The 14,510-nt window shown below is 50.5% G+C and overlaps 1 protein-coding gene across 2 annotated transcripts in view; it reads left to right on the top strand.

The window, feature by feature from the left end:
* SH2D4B (SH2 domain containing 4B) overlaps positions 1–14,510 on the top strand; it is a gene marked incomplete at its 5' end in the record, with an annotated part of 83,018 nt that overhangs the window by 63,721 nt on the left and 4,787 nt on the right. The window lies entirely within an intron of this gene.

The following is a 14,510-nucleotide window of genomic DNA, read 5'->3' as shown; positions in this document are numbered from 1 at the left end:
AGACGGTGGGTGCTACCAACATTTGTGCAGCTGCGTGGCAAGCTTATTTAAGTGCACAAAGAAATGCAGTTCCACCATTTTCTACAATTTCTCTGATCCCATGAAGCTATCAGCTCCCCTCTCTCCCCTGCATGTAGCTGGGGAGAAAATAAACTCGAGTCTATTTTAACTTCACCCTCTTCCATGGCGGAGCCTGTTTGGTTAACTCAGTCCCTCCGGGGAAATCTAGGTCGTTAATGTCTCCTCCCTGTCTCCCAGCTTCTTTGCCAGAGGGCATCTGGCCTGGGAAGGTGGCGAGGGGCAGGGCTGCCGCCAGTGCGCAGACTCGTCCTGCATGAGGGGGTGTGGCGGAGGGGATGGGAGAGGCTGAGACCCAGCTCCCTGCTCTGCTCCCAGCCCTGCACCCTGTCTGGGGCTGTGTCCACCTGGAGGTACACAGAGGCCACCTGACCTTGTTCCACTCCAGGTGTCACTGGCCGGTATCCGTGGGTGTGATGGATTGGCTGCACCTGTGGGGTCACGCTGGCTTTTATGTTTTCACTGATCATTTATTGAACATTACTTTGCACTGACCTTGTGTCAAGTGAACATGAAGCTTCCAATATTGCATTTATTCCTCACGGTACTCTCTGGGAGAGGTAACGATACCGTGTACGGACACTCATGTGTGCTTCACACACGTTAATGTATTTAATCCTCACCATGTCTCTCTGCACTTGTTACCAGCATTAGCCCATTTGACAGTTGAGGGACTGAGGCACAGAGAAGGGAGGCTATGTGCCTGTGGCTCACTGGTCGTAAGGGGGGGGGGGGTGGCGGGATTCAAACCCTGGGGGTCTGGCTCCAGAGTCTAAGTTCTTATTCATGATGCAATGCAGCCTTGAGGCCATCCCACAGGTGAGGATTAGAGACCCCAAAGGTTAAGTAACTGCCCTAGGGCACACAGTGCTGGGGGGGGGGTAGTTTTTCCCTAGGCCAGGGTGTCTCCCTGAGGATGAAGAGATGGCTGTCCCTTTGGGCGACACCCGGCCTCCTCTAGATCACGGGGCAGCTGTTGGGGCAGCTGTTTCGAAAGGCTGCCGTTCCTTATTCCTGGCGGGACAAGTGTCTGCTCCTCCTGAGGTCAGCACCGCCCCTCCCATAGAATTCCTGAAGGCGGCTCCCACTCTCCGGACACTGCCAAGTCCTCATGCAACAAATGGAGTGAAGCAGGACCTTGCAGTGTTTGGAATTTTTTAGTTACCTGGGCAGGGGCACTAGGAGACAGGCTCCCTGTGTAAGGCATTTAAATAATTAATTGGCTGATTATTAATATTAAGCTTCTGTTGTGTGTTAGGTACTGTGCTAAGTACAGGGTATGTGATGGAGAACAAAAGTGATAACTTCCCTGCCCTTGCATAACTTACATTCACTTGCAATTAACAGAAAATCAAACCAATATAATAAGTCATAGAACTGAAAAGACCAAAGGTCGGTCCAGCTTCGGGCCTTGCTTGATCCAGGCTAAGGACCCCGCCTCACTCCAGCTCTCGACTCTGTCACTCCCGTGTTGTTTTCATTCTCAAGCAACACATCAGCTGTGGCTCCGTGCCTGCATTCTCCTAGCTCAAAGCCAGCAAAAGAGAGAGCACACTTTTCTTTCAGTATTCCCAATATTAGTCCCAATATTCTGGCTTGTTGGGTCTGGTTTGGACACAGGCCCACTCCTGAACCAATCACCGTGGCCAGAGGAATGAGCTCTCTGATTGGCTAGGCTTGAGTCATATGACCATCCCTGTTGTGGGGCAGAGTTCATCCATGGCAACTGCATAGACTGAGTGAGAAGGTGTGGTTTTTCAAGAAGATCATCATCCCCTATCCAGCGGAAGGACAGATGGTCCTGAATGGGCAAGACCAATCGATGGCCATCACGGAGAGGGAAATAACCTGTCCTATCTCCTAGTGAAACTGGCAGCACAGTCAGCAAGACTGGCACGAATCGAGTGCTAAGTTCATACTTCCAGTTGAGGATAGGGCTACACAGGGTCCTGTGTAGACGCTTCAGAAGTCATTTTGCCGGTAGTTGCAACCCCCAGTTAGTGATTTGAACCTGGCATGTCAGCTCGGAGCAGGCAGTCGTGGGCATGGATATTGCCTCTTGTGCATAAATATATCTGGAACCAAGACGCTTGTCCAGGGAAGCCCTGTCTCAGCAGTTAGCCGTGGTGAAATTTCATTTGGAGTTATAAAAATGAAGGCTTTCCAGCTCATTCATCACTATCTCCGTGGCTTTCCGATGCTTTGAGAAACTCTCGAGAATGAAGAGCTTAATAATTCCAGCCTCCTTAATGATCTCGTCTGGAAAGCATGGCAATAAGAAAGAAAAGTCACAGAAATGAATGAGAAATAGCTAAGCAGTAACGGAGGAGTTGTCAGCCAGTGAGGCGTAGCCGCAGTGAGCGCTGTGAGAAATATGCACATCAGATGAATTGAGACCCATCAGAAGTAAAAGGTTGTGCCTGGGCTGCCTGCATTTCTTTCCTTCCGGGGAGAAGCCCTGACAGAAATCCAAGGAGCTCATTTGGTTACTGAGGTTCAGCTCTGAGCTGATGATTTCAGGGACCGGCATGGAGGCGGAGGAGGGGCTGGGGGCCAAATCCCAGGCCTGCTCTAGCTTTTGCTAACACATGGATTTATGGGCCCATCATGGGACAGCGTCCTTTAAACGTATGCTTAAAGCGCCTCCCCTCCCCTCCCCTCCCCTCCCCTCCCCTCCCCTCCCCTCCCCTCCCCTCCCCTCCCCTCCCCTCCCCTCCTCTCCCCTTCCCTTTCAGAGGGGCTGCCCATGAAGTAACTATTTTGATAGCAAATGTGAAGCTGCTGGTGTGTTTGGGAGCATCTGTGTGGGCTGCAGGGGTGAGTGGGGGGGAGGTCAGTAGCACACCCATGGACGTGTGTGTCACAGCAGTAGCAGGGGTGTCAGGAGCTGCCGGCTGCAAACAGCCTGCCTGCATATTAAGGAGTGACACTGGGAGAGTGGGCGCAAACCTGGACTGGCTATGCTGGCGCTCATCTTCCCTTCCGTGTTCCTCGCCTTCTCATCCTCACCGCGTGCAACCACGGGGAAGGGCTGCTGCCCTCGGGCCTCTGTCCCCTGACCTTGGCCTTGCCTTTTTCTACAGAGGCCCGCCAGGGGGCGCAGCAGTTAGTCTGATGCCCAGTGCCCCAAGGAGCCTGGGGACCTGTGGGCTGTCTCAGGTGCACCTGCCCCCTTTCGCCCTTATCAGGAGCCTTGATCTGTATGCTGCTTTCTGCCTCAGTTTCCACATTGCAGCTGTTTGCTTCTGCCTCACCCCTCGACCCGTGTGGCTTAGGCCGAGGCTTGGTTTGTGTCTAGCCTGGCAGGAGCAGCCACCATGGTCGAAGCTGCCATTGCTTTCCTGGCATTATTTCACTCCATTTGGCCAGCTTTGGGTAATACTAATGTGAATCCGTTTTATTGTCCACGGAAGAAATCCCAAACCTAAAGAAAGGTTTAAAGAGTGTATTTGAGCCAAGGGCTGAGGAAGCAAAATCTCAAAGGACGGAGAAAATGCTCCCGGAAAAGCAGCGTTGCAGTTCTTTTTATACATTTAGAATCAAAGGAGAAAAGAAGGAAACGTGAAATCCTTTGGTGGTGGGATTAAGGAGGCAGGAGAAAGCAAAGCAGTGCTTTTACATTGGTGGGTACGGGATAGTTAACACTGAACAATTACAGTGAGTGGGAATAGAGATTGTGTGTGGGGAACGAGATAACACGAGTTTCCCGTAATTGTTCTGAGGCTAAGAAGGAAAATTACTGACATTTGACACGCTCTTAGCCAAAAGGCTGAGAAGCGATCTTTGACATTTTAAAGGTGTGTTATCAATGCCCAAGAACAATGGACAGAGCTTGCTCAGGTAAAGATTAACGTTTCACTAAGGAAGCTCGGGCCTGGGCCTGGGACATGACTTCGCTCCGGGACCTGCCCAGGTAGGAGTTAAAGGCCTGTGTGGTTACCTCCGGTGGTTGAGCTTGTGACACCAGCCAGGTAGTTCCCTTTGTTCACGTACCATTGAAGAGAGATTTCCTTGCTCAAGGTCAGGCCACAGGGGTTGGGGATGGGGGCGTGGGGAGGGGGGAGACCTGATTGGAAACTCGGATTTGCCTGGTTTAGTGCTACTTTCCTTGGATGGTTTATTGAATCCTGGGGGCCCTGTCGGCCTATCCACAGCATGTTTCTGTTTGCAGAGGTGCGACTGCTTCCCACCCTCAGGCCACCTGGGGTTCAGCCCCTGATGAAGCCACTGCTTCTTGAACCAAGGTCGGTGCCTGCAGACCTGACCTTGGCCCCTGGGAACAGCAGTCCTCCGAGAGGCCTCGCAGGCTTCACGGCCGGGTCCTGCCGTGAGCACAGTAAGCCCTGTGCCAGGAGCTGGCTGTGCGCCTCCACGCCTGTGCACACTTTCCTCCAGGCCCCTGCGTGGGAAGCTCTGCCCAGGGGGTGGATGTGGACATGCACTGGAGCGGGGACACACGTAGGGAGAGCAGTGCAGGGCAACAGGAACCCAGGCCTCGCGCACAGGACTGACATTGGAAAGGAGGCTGTGCCTCTCCCGTCCTGCCTCCTAGCGTGAGACCTTGGGCACACACTCAGCCTCTGCAGCCGAAGTCCCCGCTCCGTGAAACGGGGAGGATGGAAGAGCCTCCAGGAAAGAGTTATTATGAAGATCGGATGAACCAGTGTGTATGAAACTCTTCGCACAGGGGTAGGCATAGTGTCAGCATTCCATACATGCCAGACCTGGGGTTATAATCTTCACTAATGATTACTCAACAATATCGAGGGCCTGGTAAGTTCCACACATGAGGCTATAGTAGGAACAAAGCAAACAACATCCTTGCACTCATAGATCTTTACAAAATTATGATAATGTTTATATAAACTGTTGTGGAATTCACCTTTTTGCATAAATTATATCATACACTACTATTTTCCTACAACTTTTATTCCACAGTTATCAGTTAGAGAGCTTTGAGGTCTACCTCCAGGTCAGCGACTCTCAAGGAGATGGGGGGGCGTGATTGGGCCCCAGGGGACAGTTTCCGGGGTCTGGAGGCATTTAGGTTGTTGCAGCTCTGCAGCGGTCAGATGCTCTAGAGATCCTGCAACACACAGGACAGCCCACGACAGACACAGCACACAGGACAGCCCACTGCAGACATAGCACACAGGACAGCCCACGACAGACACAGCACACAGGACAGCCCACTGCAGACACAGCACACAGGACAGCCCACGACAGACACAGCACACAGGACAGCCCACTGCAGACACAGCACACAGGACAGCCCCGTCAGACACAGCACACAGGATAGCTCATGACAGACACAGCACACAGGACAGCCCACGGCAGACACAGCACACAGGACAGCCTATGGCAGACACAGCACACAGGACAGCCCACGGCAGACACAGCACGCAGGACAGCCCACGGCAGACACAGCACACAGGACAGCCCCGTCAGACACAGCACACAGGATAGCTCATGACAGATACAGCACACAGGACAGCCCACTGCAGACACAGCACACAGGACAGCCCACGACAGACACAGCACACAGGACAGCCCACTGCAGACACAGCACACAGGACAGCCCACGACAGACACAGCACACAGGACAGCCCCGTCAGACACAGCACACAGGATAGCTCATGACAGACACAGCACACAGGACAGCCCATGGCAGACACAGCACACAGGACAGCCTATGGCAGACACAGCACACAGGACAGCCCACGGCAGACACAGCACACAGGACAGCCCACGGCAGACACAGCACACAGGACAGCCCACGGCAGACACAGCACACAGGACAGCCCACGGCAGACACAGCACACAGGACAGCCCACGGCAGACACAGCACACAGGACAGCCCACGGCAGACACAGCACACAGGACAGCCCACGGCAGACACAGCACACAGGACAGCCCACGGCAGACACAGCACACAGGACAGCTCCTGAAAACACAGCACACAGGACAGCCCACGGCAGACACAGCACACAGGACAGCCCCTGAGAACACAGCACACAGGACAGCCCACGGCAGACACAGCACACAGGACAGCCCACGGCAGACACAGCACACAGGACAGCCCACGGCAGACACAGCACACAGGACAGCCCACGGCAGACACAGCACACAGGACAGCCCACGACAGACACAGCACACAGGACAGCCCACGGCAGACACAGCACACAGGACAGCTCCTGAAAACACAGCACACAGGACAGCCCACGGCAGACACAGCACACAGGACAGCCCCTGAGAACACAGCACACAGGACAGCCCACGGCAGACACAGCACACAGGACAGCCCACGGCAGACACAGCACACAGGACAGCCCACGGCAGACACAGCACACAGGACAGCCCACGGCAGACACAACACACAGGACAGCCCATGACTGACACTCATCTGCCTCAAGATGCCAATAGTGCCCATGATGAGAAACCCAGATCTGTGTCCAGACTTGTATTTTTATCTTCTTTAAACATTTAAATTGTGCTTGAATGATATGTAACAGGTGTAACTCGTTTACTTGTTTTTGTAAGTGATTTCGTTTTACTCTGGACCTCTATTTCCTGTTAATATCTGAAAAAAAACCGCCTAAAAATTTCTAATGAAAGATAATCCGTTCATCTTGGCTTTAGGAGTCTCTTTCAATTTAACGTGGTTGCTTTCTAGCAAATATTGGATCATTTAAGCTCCAAGTCCAGCCTCTTCCTTCTCAAATGTTGTCTCCTCTTCCCTGATAGGTGTCTGAACACAGGGGAAGCTCTTGCCTTGGGGCAACGGGGGCGGGGGTGGGGGTGGTTCGGGAGGGGGTGCTGGAGGGCAGGGGAGCCTGGTCAGTGGCTCATCTCTGGAGCTTGTCCTCTGATTTTACTAAATTTCTAATGGCTCAGGACTGCAGGAGCCACCCGTGGAGGCAGGTACTGAGCACAGTGGGGCCTGGGGTCCTCTTTCCCATGCACTTGACTTGACCCTACCTTGACTCCTGCTGGGGCTTCTGAGTTTCAGCAACTCCCATCAACTACTGTTGGCTGAGGTCGCCCACCCCAGAGCCTGGGTTTTGGGGTCATCTTGCTCTTCTCTTAGCAGGCCCTTAGGAAGCTGGACGATGCTCTTAATGACCTCTAACTTTACAGAAACCCTAACTCCTGAGGGTTGTGTTCACAGGTCACCTCTTTTATCCCTGCCCCCATAGTTCTTTGTTTTTATCATTATTGGAAGAAATAAGGCTTTTTCTTGTTTCTTTCCTTACTTTCCTTTATCTCCACTCTCCACCCACCTTGCTTTTCCTCCTCAATAAGCAGCCTTTCTGACAAGTTTAATCTGTGTCTGTTGAAAGGGCTCTCGTGTATGTATTTACAGGAGATATATATGTTCTTCATATTCCTTTTTCTCTTGAAAATGTATGTGATTTGACCTTGATGTTTCTTGTGGCTAATTTTTTATATTTTATTTTTAAAATATGTTTTTATTGATTTCAGAGAGAGGAAGGGAGACGGGGAGAGAGATACAAGTAAACATCAGTGATGAGAGAGAGTCATCCATCGGCTGCCTCCTTGCACGCCCCCTATTGGGGATTGAACTGCACCCAGCCATGTGCCCTGCCTGGGAATTGAACGTGACCTCCTGGTTCATAGGTTGATGCTCAAACACTGAGCCACACCAACTGAGCTCTGTGGCTAATTTTTATGTGAAATTAGTTTTCCTGAACTGTTCAAACGAAACCAGGTCCAACAAAGTGTTTTGTAGTCCACAGAGCCTCCTCCTCTGTTGTTGGCAAGTCTTAATAAACCTGGGCAGCTTGCTTCTGAGGATAGCCAGGCTCTGCTCCCTTCGCCCACATGGGTCTGAACCTTCTCCTTCTTTATTTTCTTTGTCCTTATCTTCCTGAATTTTGTTCCCATTCCCAGTGGTGGAAGGTGGCCGTGGAGTGTCTCACCATGGGCTTCTGTGCTCACCTAGGATGGGAAGGGCACAGCCCTCCCCCGTTTCAGCTGTGTGTTCTCACGTTGGTCTCCTGCTCCCCAATGAGTTCCTGTTCGCTGCTCTTAGTCCCTCCGTCACCCTTGTGGCGTCTTCCTCCTCCTGTCTAAGCACTTGCTATCTTGGAAGTCTTGTGTTGATGGTTTGCTTGCACCACCACTTGTATTTGGGGCTCCTGGAGATCCCTTGGCACCTAGTTTTGTTGTAAACGTATCTGTGGACTTTTGGTTTTGCTCTTTAGTTGCTCTGCCTGTTTTTATTTGGGATTTGAAGAGATTGAAAAATGATGCTGCCACCACCACGAATTCCAGAATCCACCCCTCATACCCTGCACTTACATACGTGTGCATGCAAGGTGAGGAGCGTTAAATATCACTGTGTTTCTTTAATAAAGGTGGATCTTCACTCCATTTTTTAAAATTTATTATTTATTTATTCATTTATTTATTTATTTACTTATTTTTTACTCCTCACCCGAGGATATTTTTCACATTGATTTTTAGAGAGAGTAAAAGGGAGAGGGAGAGACAGAGAGAAACACTGCTGTCGATTGGTTGCCTCCTGCATGCCCCAACCAGGGCAGGGAGCCTGCAACCGAGGTAGGTACCCTTGACCGGAATTGAACCCGGGACCTTTGAGTCCACTGGCCGATGCTCTATCCCCTGAGCCAAACCGGCTAGGGCTCACTTGTGTTTCTTGATCTCACTGAGCACTTGCTGTGAGGTCCATGCTCCGGGCACCTCTGGTGTTCTAGTTCTAATTGTCGCACAGTATTCCGTAGGCCGTTGCCACCTAATTTTGCCCAATCCACTCCCTGAGTCACGGATACCCAGATTGCCTCCAACTCATCACCACCACAACTTACTCTAAGTATCAATTGAGTTCCTTGCACTGGATCCCTATGGACCTACATGAGGACTTCTTTTTTTTTTTTTTTTTTTTAAATATATTTTATTGATTTTTACAGAGAGGAAAGGAGAGGGATAGAGAGTTAGAAACATTGATGAAAGAGAAACATTGATCAGCCACCTCCTGCACACCCCCTACTGGGGATGTGCCCGCAACCAAGGTACATGTCCTTGACCGGAATCGAACCTGGGACCCTTGAGTCCCCAGGCCGACGCTCTATCCACTGAGCCAAACCGGTTAGGGCGAGGACTTCTTTATAAGCTCCCTCAGGATTAACGTCGTGGGGCCAGAGGATATGCATGCACTTAATTTGACCAGTGGTGCCAATGGCTCTCCAGAAGGCTGAGCCAGGCTCTGGTCCCAGCAGCCACACAGGAGGGATGCTCTCCCTCCATGTTTCAAACCCCTCACTGGAACATGCTAGGAATCCTGGGTCCCCTCCGTGCTCATGGGAAGGTGGAAGCTGGCAGTCACCGTCTTCAGACGGTTCTCTCTCCATACTCACCATTTCTGCTGGGCGGTGGCCTCCTTACACAGACACAGCACCTGCTAGTTCTCCACAAAACTGGGGCCCAGGACTCCTCTACCTTCTCAGTCCCTCTGGGTGCAGAAGAGTAGTGAGGGCACTCCTCCCAGTCCTTCTCGCCCCAGCCCAGCCCAGCCCAGCCCAGCCCAGCCCAGCCCAGCCCAGCCCAGAAGAGCTCTTTCTCTCCTGGCAGGGACTTCTCACAGGCTCCACCCTCCATCCCTCTGAAGTAGGCCTACAAAACCCCGCCTTCAAACCTCTGTTCCTCTGAAAATACAGGGAGTTTCTAGAATCTACCTGGTCTTCCAGGCCCACTTCACAGCCCATTTGTTGCCTTCAAACCTCTGTTCCTCTGAAAATACAGGGAGTTTCTAGAATCTACCTGGTCTTCCAGGCCCACTTCACACCCCATTTGTTGCCTTCAAACCTCTTTTCCTCTGAAAATACAGGGAGTTTCTAGAATGTAAAACTCACATTTTAGTTCTTTGTCTATCCTAGCTCTCAGTGAATCTCAACTCCGGCTACATCTTAGAACTGCATGAGAAGATTTTAAACATTGCTGATTCTTGGCGTGCCCAAGAAGAAGTAAACCAGACTCTCTCGGTGGGCTGGTGCTGAGAACCAGGCTCCAGAGACGCAGCCCACTTGGACAGTGAAAGCTCATTAGTGACCATTCATTTCCAGGTGATAATCTCCCCGTCCGCCAAAGGACGTTGACTGGTTTTGAATGACTGCCACAGCAGGGATATGTGGGGAGCTGCAGAGCAACAATATTAAAATATTTTAAATATTAAACGTTGAATATGTACAGTGTTTGCACATCCGCATGTGAAGGGAATAAAGAAAGCCCAGGGAGTGGAAAACCAGCATCCTTGCCAGCCTCGGTGTGCTCCTCACATCGTAGCCCTCTTCCTTCCACCAGACATGATCCTCATCCTGAGTTTTTTGTCCATCATTTCATTGCTTTATTTACGGTTACTATGTCGATCTCCAAAAACTCTAGTGTTGAGCTTTGTGGGCTTTTCAATTTAATACATGGAATCATAGTGTAGTTACTTTACAGTTACTTATTTTCAGTCATTAGCTTGTTTCGTGCATCATCGAAAACAATTTTCTCATTGTAGTTTTTCATCTCTGTTGTTTGGAGGTTGTACCACACTCAAACCTGTCTTTTTGTGGTTTACATAGATAATTTAACATGCGTACCTAACATATTCTAAAGTTAATATATCTTTACCCTCTTCCTAACCCAACTGAGTATTGTTTTTAACTCCAATCCTCTTTCTCCTAATAAGATGGTTCTAGTTTTTTAAACTCTCAAATTATCCATTATAATAATTTTGTAAGTCAATATGTATATTTTTTAAAAGTTGACCTACAATATCTATGCTTATCATTCCTTTTAACATCTCAGTTTTTCTATCCAGGATCATATTTCTTCTACCTGAAGTACATCCTGGATTCCCCTTAGTCATCAACTCTCAATTCTTTTTCTGAATATGTCTTTATTTTGCCCTTCTTGAAAGATAGTTTAATTAAGTAGTTTTTTTTTTTTCTTGGCACACTGAAAATATTATCCTATTGTCCTCTGGCTTCAATTGTTGCAGCTAAGAAGTCAACCATTAGTCTAATTGTTTCTTCTTTGTGGGTAATCTGCTTTTTCTCTCTGGTTGGCAAAATGAGACATTGAGTAGCTTTGCGCAGTTTCACTATGATGTGTCTTCAATGAATTCTCCACCACTCACTCTTTAACTATTGCCTCTTCTCCATTCTTCTTTCCTCTTTGGGATTCAGATTATGCTAGTACATGTGTCAGACCTTTTGTTCTACCCTCCCTGTCTCTTAATCTCCTGAGACTTAGATTAAACGTCTCTTATGTTACATTTGTATAAATGTCCCATGGATGTGTCACTCTAAGTTTTCACTGTGACTCTTCACTCATCGTATCCCTTCTTACCGTTCACCTCATCACCTCTCCTCACTGCTCACAGGGTCTACCTGGTCTTCCAGGCCCACTTCACACCCCCTTCGTTGCCTCTGCAAAGCCTGTCCTGACTTCTATTGGCCTCGTTAATCTTCTCCTTCTTGTGTTTTTCATAGCCTTACTGTCCCCTGCATGAGATAACATGGTATAGATCAGAGAGCACTGGGCTTGGAGTCCCAGGACCTGAGTTCAAATTCTGGCTCCACCCTTAATAGCTCTGTGACCTTGGCTAAGTCACTTCTCTTGTTGAGCCTCACTGTTTTCAGTTATGAACTGATGATGGTGGGGTCATCAGGAAGACTAATGGGGCAAGGGCCACAGAGTGCCCAGGTGATGCCCAGTGCTGGTTCTGGCATAAAACATCTCCCATGACCCTTACTGTGTCCTTTTGCCTCTCTGTCTCTAAATGGAAGCCACTTCTGGCAGCCCAGTGACCCGGGAGCTGGATTTTAAGGCCACAGCTGTGGAAATGTACTAGTAGCTGCGAAGTAATCTTCAGATGAGGAAGCACTCACTGGGTTGAGATCCTGTTTATGCCCGTTTAATCCATTTTCCACCCTTGGGCATTCTCATATTCTTCCATCTAGGAAGCATCAGTATCTCCCCATTGTCCTCAGCATGGTGTCTATACTTCTTTTAATGATAAGGAGAGTGCTTTGGGGGCTGACCTCTGCCTATCTCCATGCATCTTCCCATTGCCCAACTGCTCCTTTAGTGCTCCATCCAGCCGCACGGAGCCCTGTGCTAATTCCTTTTGCAAGCTGCTCTCCTTGTCATGCTTGTCTGTTTTAACCTTTCTGTTCTCAGCTGTCTGTCATTCCCATCCCTGGACTCCAGAGCTGACTGGGGCACCTTCCCTAGATACAAGCACTGCGGCAAAGGCCTTACCCGCCGCGGCCTTGATCACCATGGTTACAGCTGCCCCCGCCCCCACCCCCACCCTTTTAAATTTACACCAACCTTTCTTTCTGTCCGGAGCCAGAGGTTTTGGGAGGCAGGGACCGGTTCTCATCGTGTGCTGATGTCCAGGTGCCCAGCCTGGAGCCTGGCTCCTAGGTTGTGCCTAATAAATACTCATTAAAGGAAGGGAAGAGGAAAGGGAAAATAAAGGAAGGAGAGAACTGCAGGGGTAAACTACATTTTCCACTGTCTGGGGTGAGACTGGCTCGAAAGAATCTGCAGTTGCCTTCTCAGTAATCATTCTGAACCCACCACCCTGGACCGTTGTCTGGTAAGTCCACATGCCTCAGCCAGCCCTGGTCATTGGCTGAGCTGGAGTGTTTTCATGATCCCGGTGCTGTGCTCTGTCCTCAGCCAGGAGGGTGGGGTGGGGCCCGCTCCTCCTCTTTCCTTAGCCTGGACTGTAGAGTGCTTAGAAGGGGCAGAGGTGGGTGGGGTGGCATAAGGTCCATGCATTGATACCAGAATACTTGGCTCAGAGGCAATTGGGGGTGGGGAGAGAGAGAGGGCAGAGTGAACAAGACAGGAGAACACAGCAGGTTCTTCTTGCAAACATCCTGCATGTCCCAGCCATGCAGGGTTAGTTTTCTGTGAAAAGGTCTTTGCCATCCTGAACTATGAGGCTGTATCACCTCTGGTCTTGAGCCAAAACGATTTGATTTATAGGTAAGTATCAACGAATACACAGATGGCTACTGTTGAGACACCTGGAGAGTCTCCTAAGAATGGCCCAGGCTGGGCCCAGGGCCAGTCCCCTTCAGAGGAGGTCACCCTCAGCAGCCTCTGTTTGAGAGGATTGGGGGTGAGGGGTGTGGGCAGCACAGCCTGGCAGCATTATGAGCATCGCTGCTTCCGGCACAAGCCAACACCCCACACTAGCACATGTGTAGTGTGCTTAGTGTACCCAATGGAAACAAGGGACAACTTTATGACAACCCTATGACGTAGGTAGTGTTATAAATACCGCTTAATACTAGTAGATGAGGCCGTTGAACTGGGTTTCAGAGGGGCTTAGGTAACCTGCCTAAGGCCGCCTGCTGATCAAGTCCCTGTGCCGTGATTAAAAAAATAGTTTATATTGATTTCAGAGAGAGCAAGGGAGAGGGAGAGAGAGAGAGAAACATCAACGATGAGAGAGAATTATCGATTGGCTGCCTCCTGCATGCTCCCAACTGGGGATCAAGCCTATAACCCGGGCATGTGCCCTGACAAGAAATTGAACCATGACCGTCTAGTTCATGGGTCAACGCTCAACCACTGAGCCACGCCGGCCGGGCTGTGCTGTGATTTTAGTCCATGCACTTGTTCTCTGCTCCAAACCAGTCCCTCTACACCCCGGCACTTGGGGTATAACGTCAGTTTCGGTGTCCATTTGGGTCTTCCAGAAAGCAGAAGTGCATGAGATTTATTGGAGGAAATGCCTGGGAAGATAAAGAGGACACAGAGCAGGAGAGGGTGGCAGATTCTTCAGATGTGGTGCAGGTCTGACTCCTAGGAAGGGAGAGATGGAAGGAAGGACCATTGGGAGGGAGAGCCCAGTGCTAGAGAAAATCCCAGTCAGGCTGATGGGAAGCCCGGAGCAAAGATTGCTCACTAGAGGAGACCCACGTTGGGTAGGAACGGCAGCTCTGTACCCGTGTCTCAGTCACAGAACCCCTGTGCTCTGAGTCAGGGGGTCTCGGTCTGGTATCCCCTGTGCTGGAAGCAGCCTGGGGGCAGCATGCCTCAGCACGGCTCCTGAAGATGCAGCAGCTGGAGGCTGCCAGCTCCCCACGTTGCTCCTGGCAGCAGGGTCTGTCTTGAAGGGAGACCTGGGCCGCATGCTCCCAGGGCCACATGCTCCCTTGAGCTGTCCACAGCCTGTTTACTAATATACTGTAGAGTTTGGGCAGGATGTTGCGAAAGCCCCAAGATGGGCTGTCCCTGCAGCCTCCTGGGATAGAGCCATTTCCTGGAGGGTGAACAAGCTGTACCCTGAATCAAGGGACCCTACTGAGAGGTGAGGGGTGGGAGTCGGGGGGCTAGTTGGGAGGAGGGACTGAAATACAGAAATGTGAGCTTTGCCATTT

This window comes from Cnephaeus nilssonii (genome assembly GCF_951640355.1).
Source record: "Cnephaeus nilssonii genome assembly, chromosome: 16".
Classification (NCBI taxonomy): Eukaryota; Metazoa; Chordata; class Mammalia; order Chiroptera; family Vespertilionidae; genus Cnephaeus; species Cnephaeus nilssonii.
Note: the sequence above shows the minus strand (reverse complement) of the source record. Positions and strands in the feature narration are given on the sequence as shown.